Here is a 6,000-nt window from a genome sequence, read left to right as displayed (position 1 = left end):
CGGTAAGGCACTCAAACCCAACTAAACTGGCGAACATGTTTCTGCGATATAAACAGTTGATAATTGCCAGATTTGTTAATTCAACTCCTGATTTTTCTGTACTACTTGTAGTTAATTTTTAGTATAAAAACTATGGTTGAAAACTAGCTTTTTTCTACAAGTTTTTTATCAGTCAATATTACCAGTTAGAAACCAGTAATTCTTTTTGAAATGTGTCAAGGTGAGCAGTAACGTAATATCTATGGATATGAATGCTGTTGAAACTTTCGATCTTATTCTTTGAAGTTCAGACTTTACTAACGTGAACTCAAACAAGAAGAAACGTTTTACTAGTTCTTTCTGACCACGTTGTTTGATTTAAATAACCTTCAAGTCAAATTAGAATTACTCATTAAGTAGAAAATTTCTTTTATGAATACCCACGCACTTTTATGAAGATATTTTTCTAGAGTTTAGCAGCCATATGCTATAATGGTCCGAACAAAACAATCCCTTTGGAGATTGTAGCATTGCCTTGGATAACAATTCGTGAAGATAACTTGCCGAATACAAAAGCTTCCACACAAACAATTGATCTGGATCGGTCAGTTTGTATCGCAGCTATATGTTATAGTGGTCCGATATCATCGGTTTTGAGAAATGAGCAACTTCTTGAGAAGTAGAGGACGTGTTTAGATCAATATAACAAAAAATGAGGGTCTAGATCGCGTATATACATATATATATATGGGCAGACGGATAGACCGACAGACGGGCATGGCTAAATCGACACAGCTCGCCACGCCGATTACTTTTAGAGGATGTTTTGTTTAGACGTGTGGTTTTCAATTAGGCTTTAAATAAGCAAAATTGTCACATTGAGGTGTGATGATAATCCAGAAACCATTGATCATAACATTAAATTTTATGTCTTTTAATATAGATATAATGAAATTCTCAGCAGAAAGGTGTTCTAAGACATATTTAAGGCCTAAATCTCAAACAAACGTAATTTCACATTAAGTTCGAACTTCTCATCGAATCGGTAGACCTTTCAAAACGAAATTTCCGTTTGCGGTGTAGCAGGTGCAAACTAGTTTTGCTGTTCTAAAAATTATATCTGGTTTTCATAGCGAAACTGATTGCGAAATTCAGAGAAATCATAGTCTATATATCTCTTAGTAATGAAATCGATATCTTCATTTTCGATATATTTTGGTGCAATGGGAAAAAAGTTTTAGCAATTAATTGAAAAAGTGTAACAAAAATAAATTTGCTCAACACAAAGCTGATGTAAATTAGCTTTGCTCGAAAGCGAATCGCAAGTTTGCGATTGCGTTTGTACTTGTAATAGTATTTACACGATTTCAACGAAAATACCCAGTAGGAAACGAAATGTGGAAATTTCGCATTTTCTTATTATTTTTCTTTACATCATTCTTTACATCAATGTTTGCTAAACAGAGAGTGGAGAGGCTTTCCGCCACCTCGGAGTGCTAGATCGCCTTCACAGAGATCGCTAATAACTCAAAGAGACACCAATTTGTAGCTATTTTCTGCAGGGTTGGCTGCAACACTTTTCTCAATTGTATATTAATGAATGTATACAAATAAATACCGATTACCAACTACATGCACTTTATGTGTAAATACGTATACTCGAATATCTTGCAAGGATTGCGAACTTAATCACAGATTGATTTCCGTAAATATTTGTTACTTTTATGCACACGCTCTGTCAATTTGCGGAGAACCCGCAGCAAAAGCAATTCGCTTTTCTTAAGATGTGGCGACTTGCAATGAAATAGTTTGCGCTTTGCACCCAACATGCCACACCACTGCACCGACTAATTTCATTGGCATTTTTGCGCTCTGAACTTTGTTGCTCGCTACGCGCTGAGTGCTAAATGCCGTGGCAATCTCGAACCGAAACGCTGTTTATGTGTCATTGTAGCTTTGCTCCACACACCGTTGTTTGTGTTAACTTTCATTCGAGTTGTAATGATAGCTACAATCGCTGTCTGCTTATTATCGTTTAGCGTATTTGCTTCCTTCAAGCGTTTTAGTTTCGGTGTAGTTGGTCAAATTTTTTCATAAAAATGTTTCAATTACTTCAATAGTTTTTGCCGCTTTAAGTTTTAACTTTCTTACAACGTTTCTCTATGCCATGGAATTGGATTCTTCTTTTGCGACGCAACATTTTTATTTCAGCACTTATCTCGCATTAGTCACGCTTCGTTGTTAGCGGTCCAGCGACGACGTTATTGTCTGTTTCACACTATTTGTTCTGTTTTTTCTGTATTTTTTTTGTTTTTTTGTAATTACAAGTGAAGGCGTTCAACTTCAACGGTGGGTGGCGGTCGCTCTGCTGTATGGCAACAAGCGCCATGCGTGACTTACGTGTGTGATACCAGACACGCCAGATTCCTGGCACGGCGTTGTGCGCTTGCCCTCACTTGAGGCAGCAAAGTTTTTTTTTCAATTGCTTCCTTTATTTCAACATTTATCTGCTACTGCTTCGTCTCCCGCACTTCTTAATTACCGCGTCTGCATGAAGTCACTGCGAGTAAAATTCATTTATTCTAAATGTAATTTTTCCCCTGCCTTTTTCTTAACTCCGGACGCAACCGAGCGCTTTGTTTGTTCAGCTGTCATTAAGTGAAGTAAACGAGTCACTAAAGCAGAGTGAACTCATCTTAATTTAATTATGCGTAATTGCCGTAGTGACGACGAGTTTAATTCTAATTTATTTTCATTCCTTATTTGCGCCATCGCTAAATACCTTCAAACTAAATTAAGGTTGATAACAGCGAATGTCTACATAGCAATCAAGACATTAACCGTAAAATGTGACAAAAAACCAGAATAAAACTGAGATATTGGCGTGTAGAAAAGCTTAAAAGCAAAAATATATATTTAAAACGGTGCATCCGCCTTAAGAGGCGAGATTATTATAGTACAGTACATGCGAGCAAAATTCGTTTCTATCTATAAATGTTAAAATCTGTTGCCGTTATGTAGACCCGAATTCATGAGAGTGAGTAGCCATTAAATGTGATATCTCTGAAATTGTACGCAGTGATTTCCAATAATTTTAGCCATTTTTATGTTTATATGCCAGACTTTACGAATTCCCGCTAAGCTCCTACAGCCGAAATTTAAATAATGCTTCTGAAAAATTCAAAATATTAAATCCTATTTGGCGAAGGCTTCCTTCGTAGCAACACATGTAATCTACTCATCACCAAAAATTCAAGAATTTTAATGAGCAGAAAAATAAAGTTACTAAGCATGCTTTACACACCAATACTAAGAAACTTTCTCAGGCATTGTAATTTCACATATTACAGTACACAAGTATAAAAGTGAATGAAAACGTACATATTTACAACCTCTTTTGCAAACGTGTACTAACAAGAAGTGATTATGGCAAATCGCTCCACATGCTTGCACGCGCACATACACACACATATACACAAAACTACAATAGATTTCGAGCAGTTACGTAGCTGTTGAAGCAGAAGGAGGAATGACAGCCGTGTCACCGCAAGGTGAAGGATTGCTTTGTTGTTGGAGTAAAGTGAATTCAATCGGGTATTGCAAATGCGCAAAAGCCAATAACACCTTCGTATCGCCAGGCAACCACCTCCAGCCACTGGCGTCATCTATTGCATATGAAAGTAGGCAATTTAAGCACTCAACCATACACATGCCCAGGCGCAAGCATACAAAAACCCTTATACATTCCATTGAACGAAAATTTTAACTGCTATCGACAGCGTCCATGCCCACTTGCCTATGCTCTGCGGTATACATACAAGTATATAAACATATGCAAACTTTTCATGTAGAATTTTGAGCCGTGGTTTCTTAGGGCATATTTTGCCTTTTCCACAGAGCTTAAAAAAAACGCTCTGTTGCCAATCAAATATTTTAATAGTTGGAACTCTTATTTCAGGCATATTTTCAACGAGTCATATGGAAAATTTAAGAATTTTATGAGTTTATGACGCTGTAGTTGTATTCCCTATGGCATTTGCAGAAAAAGAGAAAGGTTGTTCTCTTAAACAAGACACAAAAAATAATAGTCTATTTTTTTCAAGCTTCTGTTTTTTCAAGTTTTTGCCATTTTCAGGTTTCAAGAGTCAACCTTTTCAAGTACTCAAGCATTTTGTTGACATACTTGCTGCGGCCTTCTGTTAACGATGGTTACACCGATAAGAATTTAGAAATTTTCCTCGAAACTTGTCATATTTAGCTTTAAAGAAAGCAGAAGCCCAAGAGATCCTCGATAAAGTGTCTCAGCTTATTGTTAGACTCCTTTGCTGCAAAAAAAAAACGATGATCAGAGTGAGCAATAGATCTTCTTACGCACAAAACATACAAAATTTGTTATTCAAGCAACTTTGCAATGTGACTACTATAGCATCTCGCAATACTACGGATCTTCTTAACTCTCAGTATCTTATGGAAGCCAAAGGCTGTCAATTAATTTAAACATATCCACAAAAATACATTGCCATGAGCAAAATTGATTAAAAACTTTTCAGGTAAACTCAAAATTTTGGAAATTTAATAATATTTAACACTCTTTGGAACTTCGTTGCCACTCCTGAAATTCGTTCAGCTCTGAATGCATACTCATAGAGTTTATAAAAACCACTTGCTTCTTTCCATCCTAACGATTTGTGCCATTTTATGCTTACTAGATCCGCATACCATCGTGATATGAATTTTTAATTAAACGTTTTTCAATTTCTAGCAGCCAATTGTAGTTAAGCCGCAATCTTCGCTTCAACTATCCACAGACATTTATGCAACACTGCAGCTTATTTTCCGTACCTGCGTAGTAAATGTGTTTATACAGTCCCCCTTAGTTTTATTGAAAGAAAATAATTAAATGCTGCTTGCGGAAGTTATGATCGGCGAAGTTTTGCTGCATGTTCCAGATAATTTCATTTCAGTCGGAATGACATTATCAGTTCTTATTTAGGTCTCCCTGTCAGGGGCAGACCGTGCCACTATGCATTCTCCGCTCGTGCCCTCCGGCCCACAGCACCACCTCTCATCTCACTATTAAGCAACCAAACAAATTATACTCACAGCAGGCATTTCCAATAACTCGCAATAAGCTGAACCGGTCGTTCTTCGGGTGATCCAAAAAGCGTTTGCACACACTAAAACACTCATGGAAAGCAGTTACAAAGCTTCCAACATTCTCAATATGCTCACTTGCGATTTTAATGCAAATTTCAGTCTAAATTCAATTGGCAATTGAAAGTCATGGCGTTGTGGTCTGGCCTGCGATAAGGTGTGTAGAAAGCTTTTTACAAATTTTGTCTATTTGCACTTCACTCAAATTATGCGTTAAAAAATACACTATTTATTTAAAGTTTTAAGTACAATAGAAAAATGTGTGAACATAAATTTTCAACTTTAATTGTCGAAAGGAAATTTTTAAGACGATATGCACAAAGATTAGAGTCAGCTCTAATTAGGAGACTTAAATGGCGGTGTATACTTAATATTCCAACGATCGACTGTCTCTCCCATTATTTAAACTAATTGTTACATCTGATCAAATTTGACTCAGACTGGTCAATTTAAAGTGCGCGTGCAAGCGAATCGATAAATACTTCTTGGTACATCCTTTTTTATATTCATATGAAGTTTGATCTGCATAGTGTGTGTTTGGCAGCTGACGCGAAAAGTTTGGTGATTTTTTACCATGGAAAAAAACTTGAACAACAAGTTTGCTTGAATATTTGTTTTCGAATGGAATAACGGCTACAGAATCGTTGAAAATGTTTCAGCAGTATTTTAACTAGTCTGCTTTATCACGAATACTAGAATTTGAAAGGCATAAAGCATTCAGTGTAGGTCAAGAAGCCATCGACATCAACTTGTCACATACGAGTAGTCCATGCACAAATGTTAATGACGATAACATCAAAAAAGTTCACGAAACAGTACTTGAAAATCGTTGCATTGGCATCACAGATATAGTGGAGAATCTCAAAC

This window comes from Bactrocera oleae, chromosome 2, assembly GCF_042242935.1.
Source record: "Bactrocera oleae isolate idBacOlea1 chromosome 2, idBacOlea1, whole genome shotgun sequence".
Classification (NCBI taxonomy): domain Eukaryota; kingdom Metazoa; phylum Arthropoda; class Insecta; order Diptera; family Tephritidae; genus Bactrocera; species Bactrocera oleae.
Note: the sequence above shows the minus strand (reverse complement) of the source record.